The sequence below is a fragment of the Ricinus communis genome, chromosome 8 (assembly GCF_019578655.1).
Source record: "Ricinus communis isolate WT05 ecotype wild-type chromosome 8, ASM1957865v1, whole genome shotgun sequence".
Lineage (NCBI taxonomy): Eukaryota > Viridiplantae > Streptophyta > Magnoliopsida > Malpighiales > Euphorbiaceae > Ricinus > Ricinus communis.
In genome coordinates, this window is record NC_063263.1 from 25388350 (window position 1) to 25409432 (window position 21083).

Sequence of the window (21083 nt, forward strand, 5' to 3'; positions counted from 1 at the left end):
TCTCTTGATAAACTATTGTATCTCAAAGACATCCCCTTGAGAGACATGGACTTGGGTTCAATAGAGCTTCATCTTCCACACATCAAACATCAAACATCCAACACCATAATCTTTATTAAGGCCACTCAACCTCCAACCATTGTGAGAAACTCCAATAGAGTCTCAATGGACAAAGTGCACACTAAACCTTTCGTTCAAAAGAAAGGGAAAGGTACACATGCTCTAAAGGCTAAGCCAAAAGAAACAAGACATGCATTCATGTGTAGGAAATCAAAACTTAATGAATCTTGCTCATGCATGTATGATGATGTGAATTGTGTGAGGTCCAAACCTCAAGCGAAAGTTGCTAAGAAGACCAAATCTAATCCTAAGGTCACTTGCCCTATTGCATGAGAGTTAGATATATCAACGTCAAGTACCAAATAAGGAAGCATCTTTTTATAGACAAAATTTCCAAAGCTAACTTCAAAGGAGCGAACTTTGTTTGGGTACTTAAAATCAAGTGATTTAACCTTCTTTTATAAGTGTGTATTAAATCTACAAGCACAAATCTTTAGCATGTTTATAGTGGATGTTCAAGGCACATGTCAGGTGACAAAAGCCTCTTTGTAAGTTTCAAGAAATATGATGGAGGCAAAGTTACATTCAGAAATGATACCAAGGGTAAGGTAATTGGCATTGGCTCCATTGGTAAGGATGGTAAATGTCACGATCCATTCCGTGGGCCCGTGACCGGCACCTAGGGAATGGGTAGGCTTAAGGCCACCGAATTCCGTAGTAAGCCTTATAGACCAATAATTCAAATAAATAGCTAACAAAATATAATTAATCATGACTGACATTTCATAAATAATTCTATCAGATCTTCATAACATCACACGTCCAACATGGACCAAAATAATCACAACAAAATTAAAAGTTCTCTACTGCGGATAGTCTAGAGTAAACAATAACAAAAGTATGAAGTACATGTTATTTACAAAAAGTCCGAAGGAGAAGAAGTCGGACTGTCAAAATACAGGACGACGAGGAACTTTAACTGTCACGTGAAAAATAAAATTGAGACTGTCAGTCTCAGGAGTGAGTTAAAATCAAATAATCTTGTGACTATTGCACTCTTCACAAAAAATAATAATTATTACAATTAGTATAACAAACCATGTACATCAAATACGAATTATATTATAATTTAAAAATGAAATACATTTTTACTTTTGCAGGATGAGTGGCTCAGTAGAACCCTAACTCCAATTACTAGTAGCCTTTTGGCTCTCTTAATCCAACAGGTCTGGCGCCCAGAGAGCAAAGCTCGATCAGGGTCCTTACCTCCAGCCTAAACACTTGATTTCCAACCAAGCCGGTGCCCAGAGAGCATTGCTCGACCAGGGACCTTACCTCCGGCAATCAACTCTACTCAGCCTAGAGAACAATGCTTGACCAGGGCAAAAATCTATAAATACCTTGTTACCTGTCTTTAATCATTAACGGTGCGCACACGGTCCTGATGTAACCCATCAAATGGCATGTTCTACTAAAGTCTCATCCCTAAAGCACAATCAACATATATAATAATAATCATGGTCTAACAAAATCATTCAACACATATCAAAAACAAAGATTTAGAATGTCGAGGAAACAACATGCAATTTGCATGGAAAAATAATAATAACGATTGTATGAATATAACATTAACTATCAAAATAACGATATAATATTACTAGTAACAATATTAAAATTATTCTCAGTAAGTAATAATTAAATGAAATTATTTATATTGTGATACTAATAATCATATTAAACATGAATTTTAAAGTAGCATATCAAATTAGGCTTGGCAATAGTGTAGAGATTATGTGACTTTAACTCACAGTTCTAATGCGTTCCGTAGTCCGCTCCTACGCCTCAGGTGGAGCTGGCGGGAAGGCTGGATTATCTAGTCACGAAAAATATACAATTAATAGATATTCTTAAATTTTTCCTAACTTAGACTCGGGAAATCTGTCAAAAATTTGGCAGAACTTTCCCTAAATTACGGACATTTACTCCCTGTAAAATGGGTCCAGAACCTACCATAGACACATCAAATATGTTGGAATTAAATAATAGGAGTCGGGCCACAAGAAAAACATTAATATTTTCCCGACTCCGCAACACCACAACACAAATAATTAAATCCAATTTATTTTTAAATTAGCCATCACAAGCGATTAATAGCCACAATAATTTTCTAATATTACAACATAATTTTCAAAGTCTAAATAAAATTATACTGAGTCGAAATTGAAATATTTCACGCGTCCAGAAAACACCGGGGTCCGAAAGCCGGACCTGCCCACAGTGTGCTCGATCCTTTAGTTACCTTGTGAGCATTTATTAGAGGCACCCATCGTTCTCAGACTCGGCGCCCGTCGTCCTCGTACTCGATACCCGTCCCTCTAGATATTCACTCAAACACACATTTCTATTAAATAGCTCACATTCATTCTTAAGTCTTTAACATAACAATTGTACATATGGTCTGATAATATCCCCATCGGCTAGGTGGTTTGAATTTAATCCTATAATGCAATTTGAAATCCCAATTTTACACAATGCTATGCATCAATTATAATTTATAGGCATATACTCATCAACATGCTCATATGCACCACTTAATTGAAATAAGATGCAAACGCAAATGAAATTTGGGAATATATATATATACATATTATACAACTCACAAATATGGTGCGCCGCTACTCCGTTCTCGATGCACTAGATGACTCCGGACCATCAAACCACAACTCAAAATAAAATTAAGAAAAAAGGGAAATAGAATAGCCTAACTCTAACTCATCTCCGAACCAAAGCAATAATTAACTGAAAATCCATAATTCAATTCAAAACACTAATATTGCATAGCCAAAATGATTAAGATGCAAAAGAGCTTAAAAAGGCCATAAAAAGTGACTTTAGGGTCACGCAATCCGTGTCACCTAAATAAGGTAAATTCTGCTTAGCCCGTGCAGAATCCTAGAAACCCTTTTTGTTATTTGATACGGCCCGTGCCAAACTATGAAGAAATCCTGCACGTCCTGTGGATGCTAGCAAAAGCTAAATTTCTACTTGAGCTATATGGTCCGTGTTGAATTTTCATAGGAAAACTGCATGCCCTATATGCCGCAGCCTAGAAAATAGAAAAATGAAAAATTTCGTCTCTCAAACACCATCAAACTCAAATCCAATTGAGCCAAATCTATCAAGCTTAAATCACCAGGAACTCATGCTAGAACACGTGCATAAAACTATTTTCAAACGAGTTTAACACTAAACACAAGACCCACAATAATCTCATACATAATTACTAAAATGAAACCATCCATAATAAGAAATGAATATGCAAATCATGCTTTACCTCAATTTTTACCCAAAACAAAGAGTTAACCTTGAACTAAGAGAGTAGAAGAATGGAGAATAGGGTTTATCTTTAAAGATAAAGTTAATGATAATCCTTGTTATTAATTACTTGATTAAAGAAAGATTTGGTTAGAATTTCTAGGGGTAGTTAGATTATAGAGAATGAGAGGAAAGAAATAAAAAGAATAGAGAGAAGAAAAAAAAAAGAAAAAGAGGAAGAAGAGAGAGAAAATGTGTAGAGAATATGGAAAGAGAAAAGAGAAGGAAATGGATATAATGAATATATAAAGGGAAAATTACAATTCTATCTTTTCCTACTGCGGAAGACCTAGTTAACACCTAAAAAAAACTAAATTCAAACTGTCAGTCTCAAAAGTGAGTTAAAATCATATAATCAAACTATACTAACAAACACTCATACAAGATAAGATAAATATTTATTTATACATATATATAAAAGAGTACACACTACATACATACATCACGTCATTACTATATTAATTTTATTAATCAGAAGTTAGGACGAGAATAGTAGTAGAATCCTAGACTCCAATTCCACTAGCCCGTAGGCTCTCGTATTTTCAATAAGACTAGTGCCCAAAAAGTAAAGCTCAACCAGGATTCTTAAATCCAGTCGGTCACTTAATTACTAATACAGCCGTCGCCTAGAGAGCTAAGCTCAACCAGGGACCTTTCCTCTAGTAATTTCTGAATCCATAAGCCTAGAGAGCTATGCTCGACCATGGTATATCTTATATATACTTGTCTCTATTTTTTCCACCGATGCACATGCGGTCCTAATGTAACCCACCAGGAGGCACATTATATTGTCATCTTCATCCCAAAATACTTATAGACAGTAATAAAAATAATAACCATGATAATAATTAATAAATAATGATTCTACATTTAACATCATAAATTATTATGGCATAATGGCAAAATATCAATAACAACAACAATAATAATAATAATAATAATAATAATAGTGACGACGACATTACTGATTAATAATGATAATAATAGTCCTAATAATAATAATAATAAGGGGTAATTACTATTTGCCCCTGTATTTTTTTATATTATACTAGTTAGCCCCTAACATTTAAAAAATATATCTTTTCATCCTTCTATTTTACAATTTTAGACTAAAAACCCCTTCCGTTAAAACTTCTGCTAGGAAATCGTTAATTAGGTTTGGTTTTGTACTATTTGCCTATTAAATTTTTGTGTAATATACAAATTGCCTCCTATATTTTATTTATTGCACTACAATCCCGTTGCGTTCTCAAAGTCAATATAAATAAGGATCTAAACTGATAAAAGCAATATATTTTGATCTTCAAATTTCTTATCAAAGTTACAATTCTACTGTAACAAAATTAATAATAATAATACTATCTATTTTATTTTAACAATATAAAAGTTAAATTATATAAATTTTAGATATTTTGATTGATATAAATACTTTTAAGATATTTAAATTTTATTAAAATTTGATTGTACTAAAGATTAGAGTAATTAAAGAACACTAATTAATTATTTTTATACAAACACTAAAATTGATTTTGGTATGAAAATTAGACAAGGGGGTTTTAGTATAATAAATAAACTATAAGGGGCAATTAGTATATTACACCAAGGATTAAGGGGTAAATAGTATAACACCAAAGCTAATTAATGATTGTTTAACGAAAATTCTGACGGAAGGGGTTTTTAGTATAAAATTACAAAATAGAAGGATGAAAAATATATTTTTTAAATGTGAGGGGGTAACTAGTATAATATAGACAAATACAAGGGATAAATAGTAATTTTCCCTAATAATAATGATAAAAATAAAAACGGCAGGGATATAATGATAATAATAAAATTAATAATCATAATGATAATAAAGTAAATAAATGACATATGACGAAAAATTAATTGATTAAATGACTTTAACTCATAGATATGACATCTTCCTATTGTTGATCACGCGTCTAGTGCAGCTGTCATATAGGACGGAGAATCTAGGAATCCACAAATATTAATTAATAATTATTTTTATCTAAAATAATCCTCCTAACTCTAGACTCTCTAAGAAGTTTCGGGTTATCTCTTATTAAAATCCCGTCTAGCTCGTATTAGCAGATTTTTTGCCTAAATTCGGAATAGGACCAACAGCTATAAGTCTTCAATCTCTATTAAATTATAAAATCACTAATCTCAATCATAATTCCAATTATCAGTCTAATTTTTTTTAACTAGTCGCAAACTTCTACGATTTAATAAGAATTTCCTAAATCTCTAATTAATTATACAAAAATAAATAAATAATATATAATAAAATAATAAGCTCGAGTTAGAAGTTTACTATACCGGCCCAGAAAAATTACTCGATACGGTCAGACGGACGCCTAGAAGCACAAATTAGAAATTCGCCTACTGGCACGCATCCCAAGGTCACCGGACTCGATCGCTGAAAAATTTCAACATCGACAAAAATTTAATCTGAAGGTACCAAATTGTAGATCAAAACAGGAGGAGTCTAAATATGTGGTTACTTCCCCCTAACAACCACCGGAAGGCCATCAAACGATCCAAAAATCGAATATCTCCGATGAGGCAAGTCCACCTCCAATCACCGACTGAAAGGCATCATTAGGGGTTGCAAATCTCTAGGCACAGGTTTCTGAGGGCGAGAAAACTGATTTTGGTCTCAGTTTGACTAGAAAATACTGCCATGGGGGTGTTTTAGCGAAGGCAGCGAGTGGCAAGCTTCTTCTTCCCTCCTTACTTCGTCAATCTCTAGCAATTTCAGGCAAAATTGATGGTGAGGATGAGCTTGCAACATTGAGGAGGCTCTACAATGGGCATTTCATGTCGAATGACAGTCAAAATGAGAAGAACAGAGGAGAATAGTGGCAGTGGCGGCAGTGAGGGAAGCTATCGGTAAGAGATATTGCTTAGGGGCCTCATTGCATATTTTGCAACATTCAAACTTACCATTAGGCCCCTAAGATAAAAACAATAAGCTATAGTACTCCTGATTTATATATATACATAAGAAATTTATTAATTATGGGGTTTAAATAGTAAATTTTTTATGTCTAATTAAATAATAATTCATTAATTTCTACTACTCAGGCTACCAAAATATATCTTTATCTTAAAAACCACGTTTAAAATAATATATCTATAAATTAAGTTAATTTATATCAACATAGAATTCAAATTAAAACAAAAATAAACTCAAAACACAATGAATAAAATAAAATAAAATTAAAATAAAATAATTTGAGGAAAAACTATTATTCAAATATTAGTGATCCTCTTATTCAAAAACAGGTTTTAAAAGAGATTTTAAAAACTGAATCTCTAGTTTCTTCTTCTAGTAAGAATACTTATGATCTTACTATGATTTTGGACAAAGGGAAGAAGTTGAAAAACCCTCTTCCCATCGCTCGTGAACTCCAAGGAGATTAAAACCATCAAAACAGAACTCAAAGAGTTGAAAGAAAAACAACAAAATGATTCTGTTTTGCTTCAAAGCCCGATCCTCAAAATGTATTGATTCGGTTCGATGAGGAAAATGATTTTCAAAACCTTGAAATTTCTGAAAATATTCCTGAAAACTTTATCAATGTTTTAAAGGAAATTACTTCAAGAAAATATCTGATTCAAATAAAGCTTGTTTTCCCTGGTGATTTCCAGATAGAAACCATCGCCTTATTTGATACAGGAGCAGACCTCAATTGTATCAATCATGAATCGGTTCCTAAAAGGTTTCATCAAGAAACAAAAGAAAGGCCGACTTGACCAATTCTTCAAAGATTAAGATTGCCGGAAAACTGGCCGCGAATTCTTAATAACCACATTGCTTTAAAGAATGTTTTTATTCTTACAAAGGATCTTCAGCAAACAGTTATTTTAAGGACTCCATTTATCAATTTGATAACTCCCTTCAAAGTAACAACTGCTGGAATCATTTTCAAAGCTAAAGAGAAATTTGAATCTTATCAAAGCTCATTCTATTTACAATTTTGAAATCAATACTTTGATCAAAGGAAAACAGACCCATCTTTCTCATCTTCAACAAGATGTGGTTTGAAAAGAATCCTAGATCAACTGCAAAATGATTTAATTCAAAGAAAAATTTCTGATTTTCAAATAAAAATTGAGAATGAACTCTGTTCTGATCTTCCAAATGCTTTTTGGAATCGAAAGCAACATATGGTAGACTTGCCATATGAAAACAATTTGTCAGATAAGCAAATCCCTACTAAAGCCAGACCCATTCAGATGAATGAGTCTTTAGAATGCCATTGCATATTAGAGATTAGAGATCTTGAGTCTAAAGGTTTGATTTCAAAGTCTAGATCACCTTGGTCTTGAGCAGCTTTTTATGTCAATAAGAATAGCGAGATAGAAAGAGGAACTCCTAGACTAGTGATCAACTACAAACCTTTGAACAAAGCCCTAAAGTGGATTAGGTATCCTATTCCCAACAAAAAAGTTCTTCTTCAAAAACTGCATTCTGCATTCATCTTTTCAAAGTTTGACATGAAATCGGGATTTTGGCAAATCCAGATTGATCCTAAGGATCGATACAAAACGGCTTTTACAGTTCCATTCGGCCAATATGAGTGGAATGTAATGCCTTTTGGATTGAAAAATGCTCCTTCTGAATTTCAAAAGATCATGAATGACATTTTTAATCCATATTCAAAGTTCTGCATTGTCTACATTGATGATGTATTAATCTTTTCAAATTCCATTGAACAGCATTTCAAACACTTAGAAACATTTTTCTATGTTGTTAAAAAGAATGGTTTAGTGGTTTCAAAGTCTAAGATATCTCTTTTTCAAACGAAAATTAGATTTCTTGGTCATTATATCTCTCGGGGCACTATTACTCCAATTGAGAGATCTTTTGCATTCACTTCAAAGTTTCCAGATAAAATTTTGGAAAAGACTCAGCTTCAAAGATTTCTTGGTAGTTTAAATTATGTCATGGATTTTTATCCTAATTTAAACTGTCTTGCAAAGCCCTGCATGATAGGCTAAGGAAAAACCCCCTCCTCGGGTCCGACCAAAGATACAAAGATAGTTCAAAACATCAAAAAACAAGTTTTGGAAATTCCTATCCTGCATCTAGCTGATCCTTCTGCTTTTAAGATTGTAGAAACTGATGCATCAGAAATAGGATATGGTGGGATTCTAAAGCAAGTTCAAAATTCCAACGAATGTATTGTCCAGTTTACTTCTCCTCACTGAAACGATTTTCAAAAGAATTACTCTACTATCAAAAAGGAAATCCTTTCGATAGTTCTTTGTATTTCAAAATTTCAAAGCGATCTTTTGAATCAAAAATTTCTTTTAAGGATTGATTGCAAGTCTGCAAAAGAAGTTTTACAAAAATATGTCCAAAATATTGCTTCAAAGCAGATTTTCGCCCGTTGGTAAGCAATTCTGTCTGTTTTTTATTTTAAAATTGAATTTATTCGAGGAGAATCAAATTCTATTCCTGACTTTCTGACTAGAGAATTCTTGCAAAAACAGGAGTGAAAAATGCCACGAAAATCAAAGTCCAAAGAAGAAAAGTCTACGGCTAGTTCAAAGCCGGCCCAAATTCAAAGCCCAGTGAAGGAAATTCTCCCTTCTTCTTCAAAGTCTATCAGGACCTGGACTGAAATTATCCGGGAGGAAATTGATCAACCAGATCCAGTTCAACAACAAATGGATCCTTCCAAAGCTGATCAAGCCCAACAAATTCAGGAATGGCTTGCTCAGCAAGACCCTAAATTCCTTCAAAGGATTGAAGAATATAAAAGGCAGATGGTTCAATCCCTATCCGAACCATCTTCAAAGCAAATAATTTCAAAGACAGAAGCGACTCCAAAGTCGTCCTCCTCCTCTGCAAAGGGTAAAGGTATACTTTCTATCCCTTTTCAAAATACCGAGATAGAAATTTTCCCTCCAAATCTATCTCAAAGTTCAAACAGTTTTTCGAAACCAAATTCTCAAGAAATTGTTTTGATTCAATCAAAATGTTTTAAAACAAATGAGTATTTGGAAAAACCAATTTTTCAAAATGTTTTAACAGTTGAGGAAGGATTCTGTACAGAAAGCCCCTCTAAACTGGTTTCAAAGATTTTCCCTCCAAGTTGGTTCTTCAAACCCTGGAACACTTCAAAGCCTCAGTCTTACTACCAGTCAATCCTCGAAGTTACTGGTTCCGTAAAGTTTAAACATTTCAAAAAAGACAAAACCCACAAAGACCCTGCATATTCAACATGCACAATCCAAAGAATCCTTCACCCGTCTGACTGGGGTATGGATTTACACTCTCCTCGTTCCTTTCCCACTTCTCTAAAACGAACCTATCCTTCACATCTAAACACCTCCTTCACCTACTGGGATTACCAGCAAGCCTGGTTCAATACCTTTCTCATTCAAAATGAAGGAAGAAGCCACTCCTGGCTCTTCTACTTCGACACCAGCCTTATCCAAACCTCCAAAATCCCTTACTGGTTCAAACAGTGGTGGAATTACTACGGTAATGTCTCTGAGACTATCATTCCAAAGGTCTTACCCCTGTTCAACCTCTTCAAAGCAAATTACAAACCCAACTTAATAGAAAAGCGTTTTCCCCCGCTTCTTCTATTATGTTCAAACTTCTTTTTGCCCTCGGTATGTGTATGGTACTTTCACTTCAATCTATTACCAGATGGTGAAATTACACTTATCCGAAGATTCAAAGTAAAATGGTGGGACAAATTCAACCACCAGGACAAACTGTCCCTTAAAGCCGTTCAAAACTTCCTTACCAAAAATAGCTTCTTGCCTCCCCCTAAAGAACAAACAACATTCTTGGCACAGAAGTCATTTCTCCTTCCAAAGTCGGGTCGCTGCATGATGAAGAAGATTTCCTACAACTAATAAAATAGTTGTCTGAAACAGCTTCTTCCAAAGGCAAATCCAAAGCATCATCATCATCCTCTTCCAGTGCCAGTACTGTTGCATTTGATTTGGATGATTCAGCTGGAGACGATTGTTTTGGGATATTCAAAATCTCATAAGGTTATCTCCTTGATAAAGCCCATGGGTTGAAAACCGGAAACGGCAGCCCAAGGATCTTAGTAATGGGCTTAAAGCCCATAGAGAAAAAAAAAGTGGTAAATTATCTCCTGTAATGGAAAACAGACAGACGAAAGGCTCTGCAAAAGAAAATCAATGGGTGTGCTCCCTAAAATGATGGGAGTGGTTTCCAAAACGACTGGCGTGGTACCCAAATCAATGGTCGTGGTACCCAAATCAACGGGCGTGGTTCCCAAATCAACAAGGCGTGATCCTTAAAACGACGGGTATGGTTCCTAAACCGACAGGAATGGTCCCAAATCAACAAGTGAAGTCCTTAAAATTCAAGCGGGCATGGTCCCCACATCAAAATCAAATTTCCTTTCTCAATCTGAGCTTACGAGGCGGGGCCTCAAGATATTCTTTTTTGTTGTATCCCTAATATTATGATTTGTCTTAATTTATGTAAACACATGCATGCTTATAACCTTCAACAAACTAGGGGCAACTGTTAGCACCTTAACTTACCCCTCAAACTTTATTATTCTGTCAATTTAGTCCAAATTGATTCTGGTCTAGTAATTTTAACTCTAATTATAAGCATGCATGTGATATCAATATCTAGATACAGAAAATAGGTTGCCCCCGATTTGGCTTCGAGGGAATTATGGAAAATCCGATGATAAAAATGCTACCTTTCTCGAGTCTCGAAGATGGAGAATAGGTAAATTTGAGAAAAAAATGGAAATTATTGGACTTAAAATTACTAGTTTAGAATTAATTTGGACCTAATTGATAGAATAATAAAGTTTGAGGCGTAAAACAGCAGTTTTCACAAGTTCAGTGACTAAATTGTCAAAATTTTTGCTCCTTAGAGCTAATTGGCTTTATGCAGAGCCGAATCGGCTTTTCACAAACTAGACCGGTTAGCATAGAGCCGATTGGCTCTACATAGTGTTGATTGGCCTTTTTCGAATCTAACGTCATTTTATGTATATTTTTGACCTAAAACGCCAAAAATTGGTAAATAAATAAATTTCTAGAAAGTATCTCTGATAATTATTGGAGTTTTTTGAACATTTTTTATTATAATTGTTTAAAAATAAAAAACTTAATCCCTTTTTGTTTGATATGAATTTGATAGAGGGGAAAGATAATTACAATCTATTTTTTTAAATAGTTAGATAATTATTAGTATTTCCTAGAGTTTCCTAACCTATTCCTATAAATAGAATAATATGATCTAAGTCTAAAGTTAGCGATATTGTACTACTAGAGCAAGAATCCTTAAAAGATTTCTAGTTACATCAATCTATAAAGAAGTCTTTAGCAAGCCACTAAGAAAGAGCTCCCAAATTAGGAAACCCATCGAAGAACGATAAAAACTTTTCTGAAGTTCCAAAAGCATAAATGGATTCCCAACCACTCTTGATTCAATAGCTTCCTCGTCTCCTAAGACTCGTAGAACAACAACCAACGGTGACAACCTGAGGGTTCCCCTATGAAGAACATAAGCGAGATGAAGGAAGAGGAAGATCTAAGATGTAGAAGAGCATAACATGAGCGATTCAACAGATTTTGATTCCTATATATCCACTCATAAAGATCCGCATCATCAACATCTCTTCCCCAATTCTTTATATATATATATATATATATATATATATTTGTTTATAGAAACATATTAGAAATATTTTTTATGTTTGTTTCATATGATTAACATGATTAGACTAGAATTCCTTTCACTTAACATGTTAATTTTATTAGATTTTGAATATGATAATAAGAACACATAGGGATTTGAATATGAATTGATTGAGTTTTGAATTTGATTAGTTAATAGTAAATATTATCATATTATATTTCTATTCTTGTATTAATTTTATTCTAACTGAATTTTTACCTTCTATGCATGTGAAAATCGGTTCTAGGAGTGAGAAATCGAGAAAAACTGTAAGAAAGCCACCCAAAGTCCCTAGAGCTGATTCAACTGTGCGTTCAGCCGATCAGCTCTATACCATGAGGCTATCGGTTGTGCTTGATTTTAGACTAATTTTTGAGTTTCTGATGTATTTTTGGCAATTCATGTAATGTAACTTAGTTTTAAGATTTTTTTCTTTCTTTTGGTTATAGGCGGGTTGTAATAGCTATTTTTACTTTATGTTCTTTAATTTTTTGCTTTACCTGTGATGGATGCTAAATATCTGTTGTATGATTGTCTAATTAAAACTGACATATAGACATAGGCTTTAAAATTAGACTTGGCATGAAAACTATAGTCCACTAGATTAATTAAATAGTAATTGGGCCATAAAATCAACATACACTTAATGGGCTTTGCCATGTTTTAGTCAGGTTAAATTGGGCATATTAGATTTAAAATCACTGAATTGAGCTTTTTTATAAAAAATAGTCTATTGGGCTTAAAGGCTGGAAATTCAAAGCATAATTTGTAACCGAACTAGACTAGGTGGGCCTTGTATATAATTTAACTACTAAGTTAGGTTAATAACTTTGAATATAGGCTTACTTTTTTCATAAAATGGGCTAGATTAAAGTGGAACTCGCATGCTTTAGTGCTTGTGTGTAATATATGATTGTTGCATTTATTGGGAATAGCTCGTTAAACAACAAAATTGAAGGCAGATATACACAAATAAGGAAGTTGGCTTCCGGATCCATCACTAGATTTGTGACATAAGTTTCCTTATAGAGCCGAGAAACGTCACTCATTAGTAAAAGTGTCTCGATGAATTACCCGGGTGGCAATTCCAATCTCCGCGCTAGTCTCTGTGACTAGTTAGCGTGTTGCCAATTAGGTTGACAAACCTTGCAATGCTGTAGTCGCTAAAGACACTTGAGTGCATGCCCAAAATCGCCCCTCATGCTAGCTCTACTATAGCCATTTAAAACCCTGTCAGGACTTGGACTTGATAGCAACTATCACTTGGACCCCAGCTTCAGTAGCCTTAATTGCCACTACCTTACCTTATGTGGAAATTTTACCATTTAATGCAAAGTGAACGGGATACCTCCCAAGGTGTGGAACCACGACCTTCTTAGGAGGATTGCAAAGGAGATGTCCAAAACGACAAACTTAGTTACAGATTCGATGGGCTTACCTTCACCATTATTTTTTAAAAATCAATTTAAACTAAATTGATAGAAAAAAAAAGTTTGAGGGGCAAAATAGTAGTTTTTAAGAGTTTGAGGACTAAGCTGCAAGAGTTTTATAACTTTTCAACCCTTGAGCCAATCAGCTCTTCGTACAGTCGATTTGGTTGTACACATAGCCGGTTGGCTCACCATAGAGCCGATCGGCTCTATGAATAGCTGATTGGCTCTACACAATCCTGATTAGCTTATTTTTTGAATTTCGATGTCGTTTTACATGTTTAATTAATTTTAAACATAAAAATGCCACTAGAAGATTTTAATAAATTATTTGAATGCAAATGAATTTTAAATGAATATTCATTTAACTGAATATCTGATAAAATCAAAGGATTTAATTTATTAAATTATTGATATTATCTAATATATCTATAGTCTCCTAAAATCCTAAGGCTATAAATATGACATTATATCCTAGGTCTAAGGTTAGCTACATGGATTAACTTAATTATTATTAAGTAAAGAATTTTAAGTAGTTGATAAGGATAGTCTGTGAAGAAAGAACCCAAATTAGGAAACTTCCTTAAAATGATAGAAAACTTTTAGTAACGTAAGGGAATAGCTTTTTAAATAATAAAATTAAAAATGGGGATATACAAATAAGGAAATTGGCTCCCGGATCCATCTCTAGATTACCAAAGCTTCCTTATAGAATTGAGAAACGCCACTCAATTGGTAAAAGTATCCCAAAGAATTATCCAGGTGGCGACTCCCATCTCTACGCTAGTCTTTATGACTAATTAGCATGTTCCTATTAGATTGAAAAGCCTTATAGTGCCGTAATCGCTAGAGAGACTTGGATGCATCCAGGAACCGTCGCCCACAATGGGGCAGTTAACAGGAATGGTGCAAGATTTGGAGTCATCCTAATAACACCGTCTAATGAAATGTTTCCTATAACTAAGAAGTTTAGCTTTTGGGTCACCAATAATAAAGCTGAATATGAGGCTTGTGCTTTTGGTCTTCCAACATTGCTAGCTATAGGGATCAAAGAGGTAGAAATCCTTAGAGACTCCATGCTGGTGGTCTTGTATGCGACTTACGATTAGGACTTAAAAGAGGACAAGTTAAAACCATACCATGATTATATCTAGGAGATCACCAAAGCATTCACCCAATGCCAATTTGTGCATATTAGCAAAGTGGTAATACAATGGCAGATGCATTAGTAGGGCTAGCTTCAGTTTGAGAGAATTCGAGAAAGGTTAAGACTAGACCCTTTGTGGTAGTGCAATCATATGAGCCGTGTTATAAGAAGAAGAAAAAAGCACATATTCGAGTTGCATTACTAGATGATAAGCTATGGTATTATGATATTCTGAAATATTTAGAAGATGGCATATACCTTGAATCTACTGATAAGCATGACCGGCTAGTCCTTCGAAAGCTAGTTGTCAGGTTTGTAACCCATTAAGGGGTATTATACAAAAGAGGTTTAGATGGTATCCAACTTAGATGCTTGGATGAGAAAGAAGCATTGCATATAATGGAGCAAGTTCATGCAGGGATTTGTCGCAATCCCATAAGTGGACCATCATTGTTTAGGAAGATTATAAGGCCATTTCTTTTGATTTTCTAGTGCTATATACGTAATTATAGGCTCTCTTTATTTGCGGGAGGGAAAGAAACTCTAATAGGCTCGAAGGCAGATTATCTAGATTGGCTTGCTCGAAGAAGGATTTTTTCTGCAACTGGCGAGAAGGCAAAAGCGCTTAGGACTTGCAATGGTTTATAACGCCTTTTATTTTGATCCAACAGTCCCATATCCAACCAAGGGAACTCAAACAGCTTTTACAATATTTTTGAAGGATTCATTCCTTATTACTGCAGCTGAGAAGCCTCAAGCTCCGCCTCCCTTTACTCAACCTCTATAAAAAAAGCCCCAAAAAATTAGGTTTCTTACTATCATATTAGTATATAGTAAAAAAAACATAAAGAGATGAGAAAGATGCATGGGAGAAAGATGCACAAACGGGCTAATTCTCGAAAAGTAGTGAAGTGTAACGTGAAACATGTCATTTCTTGTTGGTAGAAGAAAGTCAAGAAAAAACCACCAATTATTTTTGTGTTCCCTGAAGCCCCGAAGCCCCGAATGATTGGATCCTTTCTGCCAATGAAATGAACCGGAGCCCATTCTGAATGCTTTTCTGATCTGGAAGTTCTCACGAAAAGAATAAGATGCTGCTCTCCCTCCCTTTGTCTTTTCTCGCTTTGCTAATTTTCCCTATGAGGTGCCATAAGTGTCAAGTTTATGGCAATCTGATGCATCTTCTACCGTCTCAATTATACATAATAAAGTCTCCATGGCTGTTTTCAGCTTGGGAATAGATATCATAGGTGAGATCAAGCCACCTGCTAGCAATGGGCATCGATACACTATAATGGCAGTTAACTATTTCTCAAAGTGGTTAGGAGTAGAATCTTTCACCAAGATAGGGGCTAAGCATATGGCAAAGTTTGTAAAGAAAAATCTAATTTGCTGGTATAGGCTACCGCATCACATAGTGTCCAATAATGGCGTTCAGTTCCACAAAGACTTTGAGAAGATGATAGAGAAGTATGAAATTGAACACCACAAATCTTCTCCCTATAGACCTCAAGAAAATGGAGCCATAAAGGCAGCTAATAAAAGCGTAAAGTAGATCTTAGCTAAGATAATTGAAGGGTCAAGAGACAAAGAAGTTGCCATATGTCTTATGAGGATATCAGATTACTGTGAGGTGTCCTATAGGGGCGACCCCCAATTCTTTGGTATATAGAATGGAAGCAGTGTTGTGGGAATACCGAAGGCCGATTGGGCAAGATGGTGTCTTCCCTACAAAATGCAGTAGCGAGATGATGTCTCCTATAATGTTGATAAAATTGGCGAGATGGTGTCACCCATAATTTGAGCAAATAGTAAGGTGGTGCCTCCTATCTTAGGGGCAAGATGGTGTCTTCCCTACAGGGGCTCATTTAGCAGCAGCGAAATGGTTCTTTCGGCCTCAACAAGAGTAGTGAGATGGTGTCCCTAAAGAGTGTTTAAGCAGCAAGGCGGTGCCTTCTGCTTCATAAATCCAATAAGAAATGACAAGATGGTGTCTTCTATAAAAAAGACAAATTCTTCAAAAAACATAACTGATGAGATGGTGTCTCTAAAAAATTGTTTAAGCAGCAAGGTGGTGCCTTATGCTTCACAAATCTAGTAAAAATGGTGAGATGGTGTCTCCCATAATAAAGGCAAATTCTTCAAAAGCATATGTAGAGGCAAGTATTCTAGTCAAGAGGATTTATTTTTTCTATTTTTCTTTTTTTATAAAGATAGTACTTGAAACAATACATATTGACTTATGAACTTTTTGCCCCCGAGATTTGAGTTCCTTTCAATATCTTCGAGCATAATAATTTTCTTGTCTCTTATTCTTTTTTGATATGGAAGTTTCTAGCCGATTTAGATTTTTTTTTAGAGTCAAATGCAATAGATCTTGCACTTTTCAAGGTTAGAGCATTAATCTTTAATCTCTTTTAATCTTCGAGGGTCCCTACTTCAAGGTTGTTTTTCTTTCTTTTCTCTCTGGTTTTCTCCTATTTTTTCTTTCTCAATGTCTTTCAGATGTCAATATCATTTACTACTAATTTTCAGTTCTTGATTCTCCCTTTAAAACCCTAAACACCTCTTTCTATTTATTGAGGTAGGGTTTCAAGGGAAACCCTAAAAAAGTGAAGATTTTAGGAATGTATAGATAAATATTATATTTTATTTTTAAAATTTAAATAATTATCAATAAAAATGATGGTTATCGTCAAAAAAACCTTCTAGAATATATATCTAGATATGAAATCGTCATAAAAAATGACGTCGGATTGCAAAAATCTAATCGGCACTATGTAGAGCGGATTGGCTCTATGTACAGTTGATCGGCTCTACATATAGCCGATAGCTCTACGTACAGTTGAACGGCTCTATGTAAAAAAAAATTATGAAAAACTTGCAGTTAGGTCCCTAAATTTATAAAAACTGCCATTTTGACTCTCAAACTTAATTTTTTTTGACAATTAGATCCAAATTGATTTCAAAAAGGTAATTCCAACTGGATTAACCTCGACCCTTGTCTCGAATTTGCCTGTCCTTCACCTTTAAAGACCCAAGAAGATAGTAACTTTCATCATTAGGATTTTCCATTTTTCTCTCGATACTAGATCCCGAAAAAGGATGCTGACATATCCTTAGATAGAGCAACTAGTTCTCAAGTCCTCTTGAATCGGGCAAAGCCGAGAGAAGTGAAAACTTGAAGCTGAACGCAAGCCTTGGATTTATCATCGGTGGTCAGATCGCCCTCAAAGTCAAGGTTTCGCTCTATGTCTTGATGAGGCTACAATCTCTTGATCTTATCCAGGAAACCCTGTCTTAGTAGGAACCCTTTGAATTCAGGTAGAAATTCCAAGATCTGTTGCTTTTGTCCATACTGGCGGTAAAGTCTCGAAGGAGTGTAGAAGGTGGATGCTCGTAGTCCGAGTAAGGGTATGCAATCACCATGCACCATGAGCGTGACATGCTTAATTCTCCGCCAAAGGCAAGTCTAGTGAATAAGTGTTTCCGAAATGCCTTTCATCCAAGAAATCTAGCCAACATGACCTCATAGGGTAACAACAAAACAAGTTTGCACATGCTTCGACTCATACTTATCGATATCCTTCGGGATGGTCAATACTTGAAGCTTCTCGCACAACCAAATTTACAAAAAGAGATAAATAAGAAATAAAAAGAAAAGAAAGAAAAATAAGCTAAGTTGAAAACCTAAAAGGACAGCTTCAGCAAAAATAAAGTTTACTAAGTCAAAAACCCGCAAAGGCGTCTTAGGTAAAGGTTAAGACAAAAGTCTGCTAAATTGAAAACCCGAAAAGGCGACTTAGGCAAAAGAATGAAAAAGTAAAAGAAAAGAGATTTGGCTGTGTACTTGTAAGAGAATGAGGTTGCCACCAAACTGTTGATGAGTTTTATACATATCTAACCCAATGATGATTTCAGCCAAGATGACAGGAATTGGTTCTGCTTCATGCTCCAACTAATGAATAATGCCAATAATTATAATATCCCTTTCCTTAGGGAGAAGTCAGCAGAAATTAGGCAAAAAGGTAAAAACCCAGCATCCGAATTTGGCTGTGTACTTTCTCTTGAAAATAATGCAAATTTTAAAATCTTGTACTCTTTAGGATATGGGTTGTCTCTATCAATTGTATTGCGATAGGGCTTGTGAGAGTCTAGCCTTCCCACTTGCCTCAGACCTGGTCTATAAAGCTCTTGAACCACATCCCTTACAACTTCCATATCCATCACTTGGGGTGGAGGTTGGACAAGAGGTCTTGGTTGGTATCCTTGATGCCTTTCGTTTTTTAACATTCCTGGAGGCATACCTCCCAGCATAGAATTTTGCATCCCTCCCTAATCATACATTATTAGTTGATTAACATGATCAATAACAGCAAAAATTTAGTATGGTAACATACGTCTACCCACATGAGGGTGACTAGTAGGCACAACTCCTCTTGGTAAGCCTTTATCCCTCGTGTAAGGTAGGAACATATCTTTCATTTAGAACAAGTGGGCCTTAAGGTCTTGGGGCATTATTCCCCTCTTGAAAACTAGTGGAAGATTGTGCCTCTTATTCTCTAATTGCATTTTGTACTAAGTTTTGTGACAAAACATTTTAGCCTTTTGGCTTAGGATTTAGTTGAGGTAGATTAAAAATAATTTTCTTAACAATGTTGGCCATAATGGTGCTAAATTGCTGCATTAAATTATCAGCTGCTTTCTTTTGGCTCTCCATGAAATTACTGTGAGCCTCTTCCATATAATATAAATTATATATAACACATCAAGTTTTTATACTTAATGATTATTTGTCATTAGCGTTAACAATAGGAATTGACATTTTAATTATAAAATTTTTAAATAATAATTTGGATGACTTTTTTTTTACGTTTGAATTATTATTAAAAATAAACTTTCAAGCTTTTATCTAATTATATTTATCTCAAAGAGTATAACTTAAGTGTATTTTAGATATCCACACCTAAATAAAATATTAGAATTAAATTTTTAATTGTATTAATTCTCAAAATAAATAAATAAAAGAATAGTTCATATAAAAGTATTTGCTATATCTTATCTTGTTAAATAAAATAAAATTAATAGTGCACAATTCTTTAAATTAAATAGATTTCGTTTTAATGATATAAGTGAATTTTGATTTATCTTTAATAATGTATTAAATTACTCATTGCTTGCTATAAAAAATAATCAAAATAAATTTTATAAGATTAAATAGGTTCATTTGTAGAGATATATATTACAAATTTATAATTTTATCATTATGTTAATATTTAAAATATTAAATTTTAATTTTTAAATAATAATAAGTCAAAATAGTTATTATTCACGTGCAATGAACGTAAGAAAAAAACTAGTTCATTAACAAATTAATTTTCTAATTAGATAATATTATAATCTTAGAAAATAACATTTTAAATAATATTTTAATATTATATTAATTAATAAGTTAATTTTTAATATACAATAATTTCTAATCCTAAAAAATTAATAATATCATTATTATTTAAAGTTTTAATTTATATAATACTAAAATCGAAGTGTAAATATTTTTGAAATAATCTTATATTATTATATATCAATAAAACTTTAAAATAAAAAACTTTTAAGGAAGATATTTAACAATATTTAATTTATCATTATTTTTAAAATATTATAAATAATTTTGATATATTAAATTTTATCTATAAATTTAATTTTACATTATTATTATTATTAGAATAATAAAAATGACCGGTGCACGCGTAGATAAACAACTAGTATATATTAAATTTCGACGCTTAAAATTTTTCGACATATATAATTATATTTTAATACAAAATTTTTTATTTTGATATGCTTTGTTATATTTGACACATAAAATTCAAATTTATATATAAATATATTATTTTTCTATTAACTTATTAATCAATAATTTACATTCCTGACTAAATAATAATTCTAATCATTGAAATAGCATTTTAATTATATTTCTAGTATTGTAATAATTAATTAATTTTTTTGATTAAAAGATATTTTAATCGAAAAATAATATTTTAAATATTTTTAGTAATTGATATGTTAGTTTTCTAAGTATAATTGAAAAGTAATAATAATAATTAGATTTATAATATTTTATAAGATCAAAATAAAGAATATATTTTTAAAATAATTTTTAAAGTGCTATAATAATGCATTTTTTAAAAATCAATAAATTTTTAAAATATTAGAAACTTTTAATAAAGATATTTAAAAATATTTAATTTATTATTTTATTTTAAAATTTATAAATAATTATAAAACATTAAATTTTTATTAATCTTATTTACAAATTTAATTTATATTATTATTTATTATTTAATATTATTATAATATCTGTATA

At 33.2% G+C, this 21083-nt stretch overlaps 1 long non-coding RNA gene across 1 annotated transcript; it reads right to left on the minus strand.

Annotated features, from left to right (window-relative positions):
* Positions 1–820: 820 nt before the first annotated feature.
* On the minus strand, positions 821–6309 carry LOC125370850. Its single transcript, XR_007216958.1, has 3 exons — positions 5758–6309; positions 1869–1933; positions 821–1545 (listed from the first exon to the last, which is right to left on the minus strand). It is a non-coding gene; the product is annotated as an uncharacterized LOC125370850 (long non-coding RNA).
* Between the last annotated feature and the right edge of the window lie 14774 nt (positions 6310–21083).